Source organism: Macaca thibetana, chromosome 9 (assembly GCF_024542745.1).
Source record: "Macaca thibetana thibetana isolate TM-01 chromosome 9, ASM2454274v1, whole genome shotgun sequence".
NCBI lineage: Eukaryota > Metazoa > Chordata > Mammalia > Primates > Cercopithecidae > Macaca > Macaca thibetana.
Window position 1 is genome coordinate 12,380,494 of NC_065586.1, and position 17,557 is coordinate 12,398,050.

General features: G+C 45.4%; 2 protein-coding genes, 1 non-coding gene and 1 pseudogene across 5 annotated transcripts in view; 2 read left to right on the plus strand and 2 right to left on the minus strand.

Annotated features, from left to right (window-relative positions):
* Positions 1 to 17,557, minus strand: part of UPF2 (UPF2 regulator of nonsense mediated mRNA decay) — a 727,243-nt gene that overhangs the window by 548,113 nt on the left and 161,573 nt on the right. The gene's annotated exons all lie outside the window — the stretch shown is intronic.
* CAMK1D (calcium/calmodulin dependent protein kinase ID) overlaps positions 1 to 17,557 on the plus strand; it is a 491,709-nt gene that overhangs the window by 107,837 nt on the left and 366,315 nt on the right. The gene's annotated exons all lie outside the window — the stretch shown is intronic.
* The window catches only part of LOC126962380 (60S ribosomal protein L6-like), a 693,495-nt pseudogene that overhangs the window by 97,999 nt on the left and 577,939 nt on the right, over positions 1 to 17,557 (minus strand). The window lies entirely within an intron of this gene.
* LOC126963496 (U6atac minor spliceosomal RNA) lies at positions 6,598 to 6,726 on the plus strand. Its single transcript, XR_007729125.1, has one exon. It is a non-coding gene; the product is annotated as a U6atac minor spliceosomal RNA (small nuclear RNA).

Consider the following 17,557-nt stretch of genomic DNA (forward strand, 5'->3'; position numbering starts at 1 on the left):
GTGAGGAGAACCGTTCTTTCCCACATGAGCTCTGAACCAATTGAGAAGTAGGGCTGAGGGGCTAGGCAGGTGGAGATCCCAATGTTAAACTCATTCCTGATAAACGTTCCATTGGAGGACTGGGGCACGTTTTAATAAAGGGCTTTCTCACTCTCAACCTCAGAAGCAGTCCGCCTAGCCCCTGAAGCCTCCTCCCCTGGCCCAGAGGAGAGAAGTAGTCTGTGGGCTTCCAGCAGGTTCCCAAGAGAAAGGAGGGAGAAGGAGCTGGCCTGGTACCCTCCATTCCCTCCTGGCCATTTAGGTAAGTCCTTTCTCCTGCCTTGGGAGGAGGAAGAGGTAGGACGCCCTCGGAGATTCCGCTGTAGACGCTGGAAATGTGGAATACCCATTCCCTCTTCACTCTTGCCTTCTTCTTGGGACCTGGTATCCCCAGGGACCCAGCACCCTGGTCCCACTTGTGGATTTCCACCCAGGGCAGCTCTTTTCCTGTCTCAGCTTCACAGACTAATTTATTTAGAGGGGGTGAGAGAAATGATATAAATTCTGATAACAGTGGCACTTAATAGATATTATCATTCGTATACATGATACGCATTTTTTGAACTGGTAAATCTTTTAAAGAATTTATTTTAGGCCGGGCGCGGTGGCTCAAGCCTGTAATCCCAGCACTTTGGGAGGCCGAGACGGGCGGATCACGAGGTCAGGAGATCGAGTCGAGACCATCCTGGCTAACACGGTGAAACCCCGTCTCTACTAAAATACAAAAAAAAAAAATTAGCCGGGCGAGGTGGCGGGCGCCTGTAGTCCCAGCTACTCGGGAGGCTGAGGCAGGAGAATGGCGTGAGCCCGGGGGGCGGGGCTTGCAGTGAGCTGAGATCCGGCCACTGCACTCCAGCCTGGGTGACAGAGCGAGACTCGGTCTCAAAAAAAAAAAAAAAAAAAAAAAAAAGAATTTATTTTACAATTTCTCTCAAACTCTGAGTATTTGTAGAGTGCGTGAATATACCAATCCTTTGTTGCGTTGGGAGGCAGAGACTTGAGGATGGTCGTGTGTTTGTGTGTGTGTTGGAGAGTGGGTCAGAGAGGAAGTGGGGTAGGGAGCTAAGGCTTCTGGAAGATTCCCTGAGGGATGCCCGTATTCTGAGTGTCCCGGGGGCTCCTCTGGCCGATGGACCTTCGACCCCTGGGATCCCGGGAACCGGAGCAACAGAGACATTGGGGCCCCGCAGCAGCACATGTGCTGGGAGCCTCCTCCTTTTCCAAGAGGCCAGTAGTCCCTTCATTGAGGGAGAGGAGCCATCCCGGTTCAGAGACAAAGCCCACGCGAGAGGGAAGGAGGAGAGGCTCGTGGAGCAGGCGAGTCAGGTAGGCCTGTTTTCACTCTTTTCAGGTATGTTCTGAGAGCAGAGTGTGGAAGCCGACAGTGACCTTTGCTCACATTAATGGAGCAGATGATTGCATTGCATATTTTGGGTTCTTAAAAAAATGGTAATATGTATTATTGTAAACTGAATTTACAGTATTTATACAATTATTTATATTAATTTATATTGTATAAATATACAGTGTCCAGTTTCTCTCGCATCTAGCCCCTTCCTTCCTTTCATTTACAAGGAAATCATAAGGAAATTTCTCAGAACATTATGTGGACTGAATAAATATTTATACATTATAAATAATTGTATAAATATACAATGTTGTATACAATACAGTATAATTATTTGTATATTCATCAATATTTGCCTTTTTATGACTGGCTTATTTCACTCAGTCCTCAGGGTCCATCCAGTTTGAAGCATAAGTCAGAATTTTCTTCCTTTTTTTTTTAAATGGAGTTTCGCTCTGTTGCCCAGGCTGGAGTGCAGTGGCACAATCTCGGCTCACTTATACAATTATAAATAATTGTATAAATATACAATATTGTATACAATACAGTATAATTGTTTGTAATGTATAAATATTTATACATTGTTTATTTGTATATGTGTTACTTATATGTATAAATACATGTTATGGTACATATATTAATACGTGTTATGGTAACATGTATTAATGTAAATATGATCATTTTGCCTTTTTTTTTTTTGAGATGGAGTCTCGCTCTGTCGCCCAGGCTGAAGTGCAGTGGCACGGTCTCGGCTCGCTGTAACCTCTGCCTCCTGGGTTCAAACAATTCTCCTGCCTCAGCCTCCCATGTAGCTGGGATTGCAGGTATGCACCACTCTGCCTGGCTAATTTTTGTATTTTTAGTAGAAACGGGGTTTCACCATATTGGTGAGGATGGTCTCGAACTCCTGTCCTCAGGTGATTCACCCGCCTCTGCCTCTCAAAGTGCTGGTGTGAGCCACCATGCCTGGCCCATTTTGACAGTTTGTAAGCATACAGTTCAGTGGCATGAAGTATATTCACATTGTGCAACCTTCGCCACCATCCATCTCCAGAACTTCTTCATCTTCCCAGAGACTCCGCCCTCATTCAACAGCAACTCCTCATCCTCTCTCCTCCCAGTCTTGGCCAGCCCCATTCTACTTTCTCTGTCTATGAATTGGACTACTCTAGGCATCTTGTTGAAGTGAATTCCTCAATATTTGCCTTTTTATGACTGGCTTATTTCACTCAGTCCTCAGGGTCCATCCAGTTTGAAGCATAAGTCAGAATTTTCTTCCTTTTTTTTTTTTTAAAACAAACAAACAAACGGAGTTTTGCTCTGTTGCCCAGGCTGGAGTGCAGTGGTGCAATCTCGGCTCACTGCAACCTCCACCTCCCAGGTTCAAGTGCTTCTCCTGCTTCAGCCTCCTGAATAGCTGGGATTACAGGTGCGAGCCACCACGCCTGGCTAATTTTTGTATTTTTTAGTAGAGTCGGGGTTTTACCATGTTGGCCAGGCTGGTCTCAAACTCCTGACCTTGTGATCCACCCACCTCAGCCTTCCAAAGTGCTAGTAATGATTTCAGGCGTAAGCCACCGTGCCTGGCCAGAATTTTTTTCCTTTTTAAGGCCAAATAATATTCCATTGTAAGGCTACAACATATTTTGCTTACCCATTCCTCTGCATGGACTCTCGAAGTAACCTTTTGGTTATTGTGAATCATGCTGCTAGGAACATCAGTGTACAAATATGTTCGCATTTCATTTTTAAAAGGAAACTATTTGTTGAAATATAACACGGGCATTGCATTTTTGGCAACCACAACACACTTGTGACTTACATGGACTTACCTGAACTGCTAGTCATCCAAAACCCCTAAAGTTTGTTATTTTATTTTATTTACTGATTTTTTGAGACGGAGTCTCACACTGTAGCCCAGGCTGTAGTGCAGTGGCACGATCTCGGCTCACTGCAGGCTCCGTCTCCCGGGTTCATGCCATTCTCTTGCCCCAAGTCTCCTGGTGGGACTACAGGCGCCCGCCACCACGCCGGGCTAACTTTTTGTATTTTTTAGTAGAGACGAGGTTTCACTGTGTTAGCCAGGATGGTCTCAATCTCCTGACCTCGTGATCTGCCTGCCTTGGCCTCCCAAAGTGCTGGGATTACAGGCGTGAGCCACAGAGCCCGGCCCAAACCCCCTAAAGTTTTAAATGTAACAACTATGATACATTTTTTTTTTTTTTTTTTTTTGAGACGGAGTCTCGCTCTGTCGCCCAGGCTGGAGTGCAGTGGCCGGATCTCAGCTCACTGCAAGCTCCGCCTCCCGGGTTTACGCCATTCTCCTGCCTCAGCCTCCCGAGTAGCTGGGACTACAGGCGCCCGCCACCTCGCCCGGCTAGTTTTTTGTATTTTTTTAGTAGAGACGGGGTTTCACCGGGTTATCCAGGATGGTCTCGATCTCCTGACCTTGTGATCCGCCCGTCTCGGCCTCCCAAAGTGCTGGGATTACAGGCTTGAGCCACCGCGCCCGGCCGATACATTTTTTATCATGGAGCCTTGGCTGTCTTGTTCTGAGCTGTTAATTTTTGTGCACAATCTTGTGAGATCCAGCTCATTATATCAGCCTGTCAAGATCTTTTAGAATTCTGAGTTTGGTTTAATTTTGGGTTGTCCACAGCCATTATGATCATATCCTCTCTCTCTCTACAAGTCACCGGTAAAAATGCTGAAGAGGAAGGGGCCAGAAGCAGAGCTCTGTGGGGGCTGTTGGAACCCTCCCCCTGGTTGGGTCTTGCTGTGCTGTTGTTTATCAGTCCAGTTTTTCTTGCTTCTAGCTCCTTTCTTCATTTCATTTATAAGGAAAATTCTCACTATTTATGTAGACTGCAGGTTGCCATGCTTTTTTTGAATTTAATTATTTTTTTTTTTTTTGAGACGAAGTCTTGCTCTGTCACCCAGGCTGGAGTGCAGTGGCACGATCTCAGCTCACTGCAACCTTCGCCTCCAGGGTTCAAGCGATTACCCTGCCTGCCTCAGCCTCACGAGTAGCTGGGACTACAGGCCCATGCCACCATTCCTGGCTAATTTTTTGTATTTTTAGTAGAGATGGGGCTTTACTGTGTTGGCCAGGATGGTCTCAATCTCTTGACCTCGTGATCCATCCGCCTTGGCCTCCCAAAGTGCTGGGATTACAGGTGTGAGCCACTGTGCCTGGCCGAATTTTAATTTTTTTTTAGAGACAAGGCTTTACTTTGTCACCTGAGTGAAGAGTGCCATGGCACAGTCATAGCTCAGTGCAGCCTCAGATTCCTGGGCTCAACCGATCCTCGTGCCTTAGCCTCCCAAGTAGCTGGGACTATAGGCATGCGCCTCCATGCCTGGCAGATTTTTAAATTTTTTTTGTAGAGATGGAGTCTCGCTGTGTTGCCTGGGCTGGTCTTGAACTCCCGGACTCAAGTGATCCTCCTGCCTCAGCCCCGAAAAGTGCTGGGTTTACAGGTGTGAGCCACTGTGCCTGCGCTATGTTGCCATTCATCTAATAATCTGCAAACGTCTGGAGAATGGAACTAAGTCAGATTGGCTCTCCACGCTCAGGTTTTTTAGTAGGTAAAATTTTAGGTGAATGACAGTTAGCTGTTCTCCTACATTCTCATTGCCAGGTTATAATGCAAGCAAGTTTCAGACCAAATTCACCTAAGACCCCTTATTCAGGAAATGTGTGAGCAGGCCAGCTGGCAGAGTACAGTCCGGGTGGTGGTTCTGTCATCAGGAGTCCCTGCTCTGTGCCTTCCTATGTGCTCTGAGTGCCACTTTGGATAAAAGCTTCCCTCCAGGCAGATTTTCCAGTATTCCAAAACCATGATTCTCTTACCCTAGGAGAAGCCTCAGGCAGCCAGAAATTTCCCAAACCAATGGCTGGACCTTTTTAGGAATCCCATGTAAGGATAGAGGGTCTTGCTCTGTTGCTTGGGCTGGAGTGCGGTGACATGACCAGGGATCACTGCAGCCTTGACCTCCCAGACTCAAGTGATCCTCCTGCCTCAGCGTCTGAAGTAGCTGAGACTACAGGTGTGCACCACCACACCCGGCTAATTTTTGTATTTTTTTGTAGAGACAAGGGTTTTGCCATGTTGCCCAGGCTGGTGTCGAACTACTGGGCTCAAGCAGTTCACTTGCCTTGGCCTTCCAAAGTGTTGGGATTACAGGTGTGAGCCACCGTGTCCAGCCTGGTAATCTCTTTTCTGACTGTTGTCACCTTAGACTAGTTTTGTCTGCTTTTAAATTCCATATACATGGAATTGCACTTATGCTTTATGACACTGATTCATGTTGTTGCACGTAACAGTTGTTCATTTTTCCCCATTGCTCTGTAATTCCATCGTATAAAGTTTAGGTTCCTTTCTATAGTTGATGGACATTTGGTTGTTTTCAGTTTGGGACAATATGAAGAAAACAGCTGAAAACATTCTGTCCATGTCTTTGGTAGATGGAGTATGAGTTATTGATTAGGGTAACTGACTGTCCTTAGAGTTGACATTTACAGCAACTAGCACATGGAGAATGTCATGCTGTCCGTGCCAAATGATTTTAAAGTAAATGGAGGATGTTACACAAAACCATATTAAAGGAGTGAATTTGGTCTCGTATGACTTGTATTTAGCCAGTCCGTGCCAGTAGGAAAGCAGATCGTTGCTTTGGTGCACCCTGCCTATAATCAATGTTCCAAGTCCGAAGGTCAGTTTCCTGAAATCTGAGATTCTCGTGTGAAAGTGTATTGTTTCCTCGTGCCTCTCCAGAAGCTTGGGTGGGAAAGAACCCTTTATTGCTTCTGCAGATAGGCACCATTTTCTAATTATAGATTCTCACTGTGAAAAAGTCATGAATTACTAAAACTCCGGGCATATAAACTCGGTTTGGGGATCCCCTGAATTGGAATGAATAAAGTTTTAAAATATTCATTTACATTTTATTTCCATGTCATTGTGTGTCTTGTGATGAGAAAAATATTTGCTGCTGATTTAGAATTCCTGAATGCTCTTATAAAAATTTAATTCCACCCATATTAACTAGGCTTTCAAGTCTCTTTGAGAGGGGCTGTTTTCTTCCAATAGGTTGCTAGAGGGGAAACCTGTTAGCCGAAGAGAATTGTTGGATGCAAGTTTAATAGGGAAGGTGAACTCAGACCACCACTGGGGGATGCCGCATTGATTTAAATTTTAAAAGAGCCTGTGTTTTGTGAAAGTAAAGAAATAGGTTAACAGTCCCCATGACAAGAATGGAAAACATTCTCGGGACCTATACCACACATACACATTTAAAGTATCACTCAGTCCACCATGGTGAGGGCCTGTCTCTACAGAAATTTAAATCTTAGCCAGGTGTGGCGGCACGTGCCTGTGGTCCCAGGTTGAGGTGGGAAGATCGCTTGAGACCAGGAGGTCAAGGCTGCAGTGAGCTATGATCACGTCACTGCACCCCTAGCCTGGGCGACAGAGTGAGACTCTGTCTCAAAAAAAAAAAAAAAAAAAAAAAATTAATTAAAAAAAAAAAAAAATTCACTACCTCTTTATAGCACCCAGCAGTATTTTTGAACAACCCTACAGGAGGGGAATCTGGTGCCATGAACTAACATTACGGATACATTTGCCCTTCGACCCCGCAGTCCTGTTTCTGGGAATCTTTACCGTAGATACACCCGCACATGTGATGAAATGACATTTGCTCACAGTTATCATTGAAGCTTTGTAACGCCAGAGTGTTGGAAGCCGCCAAGTGGCCATCGGTCAATAAGGAACTGGTTAAAGGGATGACGGTGTGTATCTACAGTGGAACGCTATGCAGCTGTTAAAGAGAATGATAAAAATCTGTGTTTCTGGCCAGGCGTAGTAGCTTACGCCTGTAATCCCAGCACTATAGGAAGACAAGTCAGGCCGATCCCTTGAGGTCGGGAGTTCGAGACCAGCCTGACCAACCTGGTGAAAGCCCGTCTATACTAATAACACAAAAATTAGCTGGGAGTGGTGGTGCACACCTGTAATCCCAGCTACTCGGGAGGCTGAGGCAGGAGAACCGCTTGAACCCAGAGGATGGAGGATGCGCAGAGCCGAGATTGAGCTACTGCACTCCAGCCTGGGCGACAGAGCGAGACTCTGTCTCAAAAAAAAAAAAAGTGTTTTGAAATGGGAAGATTTCCAGGTACATTAACAAGTACAAAACACAAGGTGAAAAACAGTGCATGGAGTATGCTGCCCTTTGTATAAGAAAGCTGGGTGGCTGGGCACTGTGGCTCACACCTGTAATCCCAGCACATTGGGAGGCTGAGATGGGCAGATGATAAGGTCAAGAGATTGAGACCATCCTGGCCAACTTGGTGAAACCCTGTCTCTACTAAAAATACAAAAATTAGCTGGGTGTGGTGGCACGAGCCTGTCGTCCCCAGCTACTTGGGAGGCTGAGGCAGGAGAATTGCTTGCGGAGGTGGCGGAGGTTGCAGTGAGCCGAGATTGTGCCACTGCAGTCCAACCTGGCGACAGAGCAAGATTCCATCTCAAAAAAAAAAAAAAAAAAAAGAAAGATGGGCATATGAACGTATGTATGTGAATGTACTTATATTTGCATGAAGGAACACTAGAAGGATAAACAAGTTATAATAAATTGCTCTTCTGTCTGAGGTACAGGGCGAGGGAGTGATTGGGAATAGGTGTCGGAATGCCTCCTTTGCATGGGTCTTTTGATGGATTGTGTTGACCTTTGAATTGTGTAGAAAAGCAGGTCAGCAACCAGCAAAAGTGAATCAGCCAGGGAATGCCTTTGACTTTGAACGAGACCAAGAGCAGGTGGTGGAGAGCGAGGGTGGTTGACTGCATTTCTTAGCTCGGAAGCAAAGTCAGTGCATTCATTCATTCATTCAATCAATCAGCAAATGCACACTGAGCCTCTCCCATGCACCGTCTGCTGTTTCACATGCCGAGGATACAGCTGTCAACGGAAGCATGAAGGTCCAAGCTTTCCTGGAACTGGCATTCTTAAGGAGGCAAACACATGACAAAAAGGTGACTAGTGAGGAAGAGAAGGCTCATGCAGCAGGACCTAGAGAGGAAGGCGAGAGGAGTCCATGCTGAGGACAGAGGGGATGTTCATTGCTGGTACATATTCCTATGTGTTCATCATGCATTTGCAAACAGTATTTTTTAAATTTTATTTTTAAAGACAGGGTCTTGCTTGTCACCCAAGCTGGAGTGCAGTAGCACTATCATAGCTCACTGCAGCCTCTACCTCCTGGCCTCAAGTGATCCTCCCACCTCAGCCTCCCAAGTAGCTGGAACTAAAAGTGTGTGCTGTCATGCCCAACTAATTTTACTGTTATTATTAATACTTTTTGTAGAAATGGGGTCTCACTGTGTTGCCCAGGCTAGTCTCTTGAACTCCTGGCCTCAAGCGATCCTCCTGCCTCGGCCTCCTAAAGTGTCAGGATTACATGCGTGAGTCACTGCACTTGGCCCTATGAACAATATTTGCACCTAGATAATAAAGTGGTGTAAAATCTTACATTTAATCTTTTACTACAGCAGTCAGGATTACATTTTATCATCATATCATTATCACTTCTGATAAGTTTCTTTCTTTTTTTTTTTGAGACAAAATCTCGCTCTGTTGCCCAGGCTGTAGTGCGGTGGTATGATCTTGGCTCACTGCAACCTCCGCCTCCTGGGTTCAAGCAATTCTCCTGCTTCAGCCTCCTGAGTAGCTGGGATTACAGGGATGCGCCACTACGCCTGGCTAGTTTTTGTATTTTTAGTAGAGACAGGGTTTCACCATGTTGGCCAGACTGGCCTTAAACTCCTGACCTCAAGTAATCCACCTGCCTTGGTCTCCCAAAGTGTTGGGATTACAGGCGTGAGCCATGGTGCCCGGCCAGGATTACATTTTGTCGTAATATAATTATCATTTCAGATAAGTTTCAAATAAAGAAAAAAAAATCACATTATGGCAGGTGACTGTACCCCAGTCTGCTACTATGTTGGTGGAAAAATAGAATTTAGTTGAATATATAAAAAATGGATTTGACCACGATAGTTTGCTTTCACAATAGTCAGGTTTTTCTGGGGTTAATGTTATCTAAATGATTTGTGACTATAACCATAGATTATTAGGTGATGAGACATTACTGTGACGAGTCTATCTTTTTTTCTATTCAGGAGTAGTTTAAAAAAAATTCCTCTTTACTGTGATATATTAGCTACAGAAAATTGAAAAAAACCCACGCATAGACTCAGATAAATCACATAGCCCTCATATTCCATATGTCTTCATGACAGTCATTGAGAATCCCAGGGCAATGGCTCCACAGTAGATAATGTAGATATTTGAAACATATTTCTCTCGTGTTTATTTATTTATATTTCCTCTTCCTGGTCTTTTTATTGGCAGAGTTATCTGTCATAGTTTCTGAATTCGATGAAAGATTAATATGGTTATTTAAAAAAGTTTTTACGATGAAATGATTAGTTTGCAAGAGAGATTTTTCTCTGTCTCTTTGGGTTCAATTAAATGTTGGTGAAACTTGAGAAATAATGAGGAACATAGATCAAAGCCGTGGGGAGAGGCAATGTTACTGCTTCCAGCATCTCTAGGTCTGCAACAGCAAGAGTTAAGTTTTGCTCAGAGAATGAAGGAAAAATAACACAGACTGGGCAGCCAGATTTGGGAGTCTGGGCTTTTCCTGACAACCAGTGCAGACTATCGCTCCATCTGACATGGAACCAGCGTATTCACAAGCATTGCTAGATCTGTGATCTAGTTTTGAAAGCACCAGAAATCAGATTTGTTTTCAGGGTGAAAAAAAAATGCAAAGTCATACAGATTTTTATTTCCTAATCATGATCAATTCCACTCTATGGTATATTAAGGAAAAGCTCCAGGAGTTGCAGACATCCTCTGTCATTCTAGGAAATGCACAAAAAGGTGGTAATGGAAGCTTGTTGTTGTATTTCCTATTTCTCTGTTCTTTTTTTTTGAAGAGATGGGGTCCCACTTTCTTGCCCAGGCTGGAGTGCAGTGGTGAGATCATAGCTCCCTGCAGCCTTGAACTCCTGGGCTCAAGCGATCCTACTGCCTCAGCCTGCTGAGTAGTTGGGACTACAGGTTTGCACTGCCATGCCCAGCTTATTTTATTTGATTTTATTTATTTTTTTGAAATGGAGTCTCACACTGTCACACTGGCTGGAATACAATAGTGCCGTCTCAGCTCACTGCAACCTCCTCCTCCCGGGTTCAAGCGATTCTCCTGCCTCAGCGTCCTGAGTAGCTGGGACTACAGGCGCCTGCTACCATGCCTGGCTAATTTTTTGTAGTTTTAGTAGAGATGGGATCTCACTTTGTTGGCCATGCTGGTCTCGAACTCCTGACCTCATGATCCACCCACCTCGGCCTCCCAATGTGCTGAGATTACAGGTGTGAGCCTCCACACCCAACCTATTTTACTTTTAATTTTTGTAGCGATGGAGTCCCACTATGCTGCCCAGGCTTGGCTTGAACTCCTGACTTCAAGTAACCCTCCCACCTCAGCCTCCCAAAGTGCTGGGATTACAGGTGTGAGCCAGCACTCCTGACCTCCCAATGCTTAATTGCTTGAAAGGGTTGGGCTCTCTTTGACGACTAGCCCATTCAGAGCTTTGTCAGATTTGTCCTTTTAGGATCTGAGAGTGGACTCAGGAGGATGTGATGTTTGCTTCCTAGTAGATAAAGGAAAAAAGGTAGGTAGTGACTGCAGAAGGACCTCCACTCTACCTCCTCGATTCACCTTACAGGAAGATTGGACAGCATCTCTGGGGCTGGTATGGAGAGTTGCTGCAGCCCGCCTGTGAGGACAGGACCGTTCACATCCACCATTGCTGGCAGAGCGAGACACGCCTGCCAGGGCAGGTTTGATTTGCCGTAAGCAGCTGTACTCAAGGATGTAGAAAGGCTCCTGGCCACCTGAGGATCCATGTTCAGTGCTCTGCGTGTTGCGTTATCTTTCTGAATTTACTTTCCAGACGGGAAATAAGAATAGGGTAGCAAAAGTAAGAAAGGACGAAGGGCAGTTGGGTAGGAGTCGTCTGATTCTTTAACGCTTTTTACTATTTGGGGTAGCAGTTTAAAGAAGAGATGGTTTTGGCCAGGCGCAGTGCCTCATGCCCGTAATCCCAGCACGTTGGGAAGCCGAGGTGGGCGGATCGTGAAGTTGAGAGATCGAGACCATCCTGGACAACACGGTGAAACCCCGTCTCTACTAAAAATACAAAAATTAGCTGGGTGTGGTGGCGTGCACCTGTAGTCCCAGCGACTCGGGAGGCTGAGGCAGGAGAATTGCTTGAACCCGGGAGGTGGAGGTTGCAGTGAGCTGAGATCATGCCACTGCACTCCAGCCTGGTGACAGAGCGAGGCTTCATCTCAAAAGAAAAAAAAAAAAAAAGAAGCTTTCAAAGTAAGAATACCCAAAAGTAACCCAACAGTGGTGGAAATATTTCACAGTTGTTTTTAGGGGTTCTTCTTCTATTATGGTAGCCAAGGTATTTCTTAGCGTAGATGCTTTGAGTGGAGACTGTATTGTTTTGCCACTTATCTTTGGAGGAGGAAGTTTGTTTTTCATCACAGAAACCAAACACTGCTTTTCTTGGGAACTGTTCCCTGTTCTCCGAAACAATGAACACGCTTCTCTTGGATCCACTTCACCAGAATATTCCCACCCAGCGCTTCTTACATCTTATACCAAGACCCTTATCTCCCTTGCAACTCAACGAAAGAATGAGTGTATGTTCCCAAGAGTGTTAGTGTACTGTCAAAGTCCAAATTCTGTTAATTTCGTGAAGAATTCATTTAGTTTTCATTACTAAATGGATAATTTGAATTTCTGGCCCATTAAGAGTTTTTTTTTTGTTTTTTGAGACAGAGTCTCCCTCTGTTGCCAGGCTGGAGTGCAGTGGCGTGATTTTGGCTCACTGCACCCTCCGCCTCCTGGGTTCAAGCTATTCTACTGCCTCATTCTCCCTAGTAGCTGGGACTACAGGCACCTACCACCAAGCCCAGCTAATTTTGTATTTTTAGTAGAGATGGGGTTTCACCACGTTAGCCAGGATGGTCTGCATCTCTTGACTTTGTAATCTGCCCGCCTTGGCCTCCCAAAGCGCTGGGATTACAGGCGTGAGCCATTGCACCTGGCCAGGAGTTTTTTTCTTTTTTGAATAAATGGTTATAAGCATTGGACCATATTTGTGAAGGTCCCAAGACCATCTAACAGAATTGCTGTAAAATATGGCAGTAACAGGAACAACTACAGAAAAGAGAGCTAATATATGTATATTGCTCTGTATAGTATGTATTATTAAACATGAGAAAGGTCAGAGTTCAAGTGTGACATGCCTAGTGGGCTGATATGAGTTGTGGAGCTCTCATTCCCTTTTTTGTTGAGAGATGGGTTCTTGCTCTTTTGCCCAGGCTGGAGTGCAGTGGCACGGTCATAGCTCACTGCAGCCTCGGCCTCCTGGGCTCAAGCAATCCTCCCATCTCAGCTCCTGCCTCGAGTAGCTGGGACTACAGGCATGCACCACCGTGCCCAGGTTGAGCTCTTATTTCTAACCCGTTAAGGTAATGGGGTCCTCTAGAGTGAAGCGATGTTAGTGAGAATAGCTTGCAGGGCAGAGCTCAGCGGCATAGACAGAGAGGACTCTATCTGGACTGGAAGAAGAAATGAGCATACGCCAGAGAAGAAACATCTTTCATCAAAATTCTGTTGGGCATCCAGCAGCTGGCACTCATGTCTAGAGTCCAAGACCAATAACAGCAAACTTATTTCCTATTTGGCATAGAGAAAGAAAATAAGCTCTAAGAGTTTTTTTTCTTCTTCTCCTGAAATGGAATCTTACTCTGTTGTTCAGGCAGGAGTTCAATGGCATGATCTTGGCTCACTGCAACCTCTGCCTCCCGGGTTCAAGCGATTCTCCTGCTTCAGCCTCCTGAGTAGCTGGGATTATAGGCGCACACCACCACACCTGGCTAATTTTTGTATTTTTAGTAGAGACGAGGTTTCACCATGTTGGCCAGGCTGGTCTCGAACTCCTGACCTCAAATAGTTCACCCATCTCAGCTTCCCAAAGTATTGGGATTACAGGTGTGAGCCACTGCACTTGGCCAGCTCTAAGAGTTTTAAAAAATTTATGCATAAATATATCATAGGTTGGTACTTATCAGTATTTTAGTTGTTAGTAAATTTGGTGGTTTGTTTATAATGCAACAACTTATCTTTTTAAGCAAACCTGAATTCATAATCTGCCAGCACATCTGTGTCTATATCAGCCAGTTTTCTCACCTCTGAGATTACTGCTGTTTTATTTTCACTACCAAGTTCTCCGTGCTTTTTTCTCACCTCTCGGTGAGTTGAAGGGGCCGATATGTATTGCCCACTGATATGGGTAGGCTTTGTGTCCCCACCAGATCTCGTCTTGAATTATAATCCCTATAAATCCCCATAATCTGCACATGTCAAGGGAGAGACCAGGTGGAGGTTAATTGAATCATGGGGAAAGGTTTTCCCCATGCTGTTCTCGTGATAGTGAGTTCTCACTAGATCTGATGGTTTTATAAATGTGTGGTAGTGTCTCCTGCATTCCTTCTCCTGCCTGCCGCCTTGTGAAACAGGTGCCTTGCTTCCCCTTCACTTTCCGCCTTGATTTTAAGTTTCCCGAGGCCTCCCCAGCCATGCTGAACTGTGAGTCAGTTAAATCTCTTTCCTTTATTTTTTTAAAATTATTTTATTTTATTTTATTTTATTTTTTTGAGACGGAGTCTCGCTCTGTCGCCCAGGCTGGAGTGCAGTGGTGCGATCTCGGCTCACTGCAAGCTCCGCTTCCCGGGTTCACGCCATTCTCCTGCCTCAGCCTCCCGAGCAGCTGGGACTACAGGCGCCCGCCACCTCGCCCGGCTCGTTTTTTTGTATTTTTTAGTAGAGAAGGGGTTTCACCGTGTTAGCCAGGATGGTCTCGATCTCCTGACCTCGTGATCCGCCCGTCTCGGCCTCCCAAAGTGCTGGGATTACAGGCTTGAGCCACCGCGCCCGGCCTCAGGCAGTTCTTTATAGCAGTAGGAAAATGGACTAATACACCCCTGTTTAACTGAGGTCTGAAAACCTGGTTAAAATAGATCTCAAAACAATAAATAAAAGTCACTGGCTGTTTGTACCCTCTTTGTCCCGTGGTTGTTGAATGACTGGGTAAGAAATTAAATGGGACACTCTGCAGACACCTGGCAGAGGCCTCGGTGGGTCTTCCATCAATTGGTATTTCCCCTCTCCTTCAGTAGCGCTTTTCCGATTGCCACAGAGCGCTCCCAGGTGTGGAGAGTAGTCAATAAATGAACCGGCCATCTCCAGAACTTGCAGACTCACGTCGAGCAAGGCTGATGCTCTCAGAAGGTGTACCGTTTGATCTTGTGGCTTTAGCTACCCTCCCCTGCCACATGTACTGTAATTTGAGAAGTTTAGTGTTAGTGGCTGATGTTAGACAAGGCAGAAAAAAGTGGTCAAGGCCGGGCGCGGTGGCTCACGCCTGTAATTCCAGTACTTTGGGAGGCTGAGACGGGCGGATCACGAGGTCAGGAGATCGAGACCATCCTGGCTACCACGGTGAAACCTTGTCTCTACTAAGAATACAAAAAATTAGCCGGGCGAGGCGGCGGGCGCCTGTAGTTCCAGCTACTTGGGAGACTGAGGCAGGAGAATGGCATGAACCCAGGAGGCGGAGCTTGCAGTGAGCTGAGATCCAGCGACTGCACTCCAGCCTGGGCGACAGAGCGAGACTCCGTCTCAAAAAAAAAGGAGTGGTCAAATTCATCCCAAATGTGTTTTGTTGTATTTCATATTCTTCATATTTGAGCACTTAAGAGCCATTCACAAGTCAGTTCTCTGAAGTAGAACATCACATTCAACAGCACACACATTCCTTAGACATTCTGGATATTGGGCAAGGAATAATCAATCCTAAATTCCATTATGCCTTTACGGTGGTCATGTTGAAATCTGATGAGAATGGCGGGTGAGAGCTTGGGGTTTGTCCCTCACCCGTAAAGTGTGCAATTTGTACATTTCAGTTATGTGCAGAGGTTTAATGGTAGATAATTGAAGGATAAGATAGTGGGGCAGCATTTCTTTACCAGCTCAGATAAGTGAATATAAAAATCCTGTTCATCTGGGTGCTTCTGTCTCAGCCATTAATTTTAGATAATCCCCAATTACCCCTGAATTCAGAGAGTTTTACATATAATTTAAATTCTCTGATAATTCAAAAATTCCACTTTGGTTGTTAATTCTTACTTCTATTGAGCCAATCTGACATTTTTATTTTATTTGTTGGGATGGAGTCTCACTCTATTGTCCAGGCTGGAGTGCAGCAGTGCGATCTTGGCTCACTGCAAGCTCCCCCTCCCGGGTTCATGCAATTTTCCTGCCTCAGCCTCCCCAGTAGCTCGGATTACAGGCGCCCACCACCATGCCTATCTCATTTTTGTATTTTTAGTAGAGGTGGTGTTTCACCATGTTGGCCAGGCTGGTCTTGAAGTCCTGACCTCAAGTGATCCACCCACCTTGGCCTCCCAAAGTGCTGGGATTACAGGTGTGAGCCTGTGCACCCAGCCGAGCCAATCTTATTTTTAACAAGCATCAGAGGTAATATTTTGAGCAACCACCTCGTGTTTTATCCAGGTTGTTACATTTAATCATCCCTTTGGTCCTGCAGTGTGGTATTTATTACTCCACGTTACAGATGAAGAGACAGAGGTTCTGGGAGGCTAAATGCAGAGTCATCTGTTGAATCATGAGCTGGACTGCCACTTCACCTAACTCAAGACCCATACTCTCTCTCTCTCTCTCTTTAAATTGCTGCCTGCTCACTGGTAGAAGCAGATAAGAAGAGGCCAGAAAAAGACTGAAATGATCTTAAATCATCAATTTCTGAGTAACCAGGAATTGACAAATATTTGAGAGAGTTAACCTCAGTTTCTTCATTTAAAAAATGAGGTTATGGCCAGATGCCATGACTGACACTTACAATCCCAGCTACTTGGGAGGTCGAGGCAGGAAGACCTCTTCAGGCCAGGAGTTCGAGACTAGCCTGGGCAACCTAGTCAGACACTGTCTCTAAAAAAATTTTTAGGGAGACCGAGGCGGGCAGATCATGAGATCAGAAGATCGAGACCATCCTGGCTAACACAGTGAAACCCTGTCTCTACTAAAAATACAAAAAAATTAGCCAGATGTGGTGGCGAGTGCTTGTAGTCCCAGCTACTCGGGAGACTGAGGCAGGAGAATGGTGTGAACCTGGGAGGCAAAGCTTGCAGTGAGCCAAGATCGCGCCACTGCACTCCAGCCTGGGTGACAGAGCAAGACTCTGTCTCAAAACAAACAAACAAACAAACAAAATTTTAAAATTTAGCTAGGAGTGGTGGCACGTGCCTATAGTCCTAGCTACTTGAGAGGCTAAGGCAGGAGAATTGCTTGAGACCAGGAGTTGGAGGCTGCAGTGAACTATGATCACACCACTATCCTTCAGCCTGGGAGACAGAGCAAGACCCTGTCTCTGAATTTTTTTTGTTTTGTTTTAGAAGTCAATAGGTTTTCCTATGGGGAGGTGTTATTTGTAAATAACAGATGAGATAATGCATTAAAAATACTTTGATAAGTGCCATCAGCAATAAATATGCCAAGGAAGATGGTCCCCCTCTCAAGCCTCTGACCTTGGGAAGGATCTGTGCCTGGGAAATGTGTCTTGGGAATGTTTTTTATGGGAAGGTCATGGCGGCAGCTACACAGGGCTTTTTACATGAGCTGAGAGCGACATCTGGTCCAGACAGATGACAGCTGCAAAATGAAGCAGGATGTTTCAGGGATTGTCATGGCTGGGGCACATTTGCTTGTTTAAAATCTCTGGAACTTTCTGGTCAAAAGGCATATAGGGTTTTGATGACTCATTTTGAAGCAAAGCAAACACCCCAGGAGGTTGCCCTTGAACTCAGGTTGAAATTTCGCCTCTCTCTTAGCCCCCTGATAAACTTGTCATCAATATGTGGCCTGCAGAAGGAGTGGGTAGATGCTGCCATGTGGAACGTATAAAAAATATTGTGACTCCACAATGGGGTTCCACTCCCATGTTTTCTTTT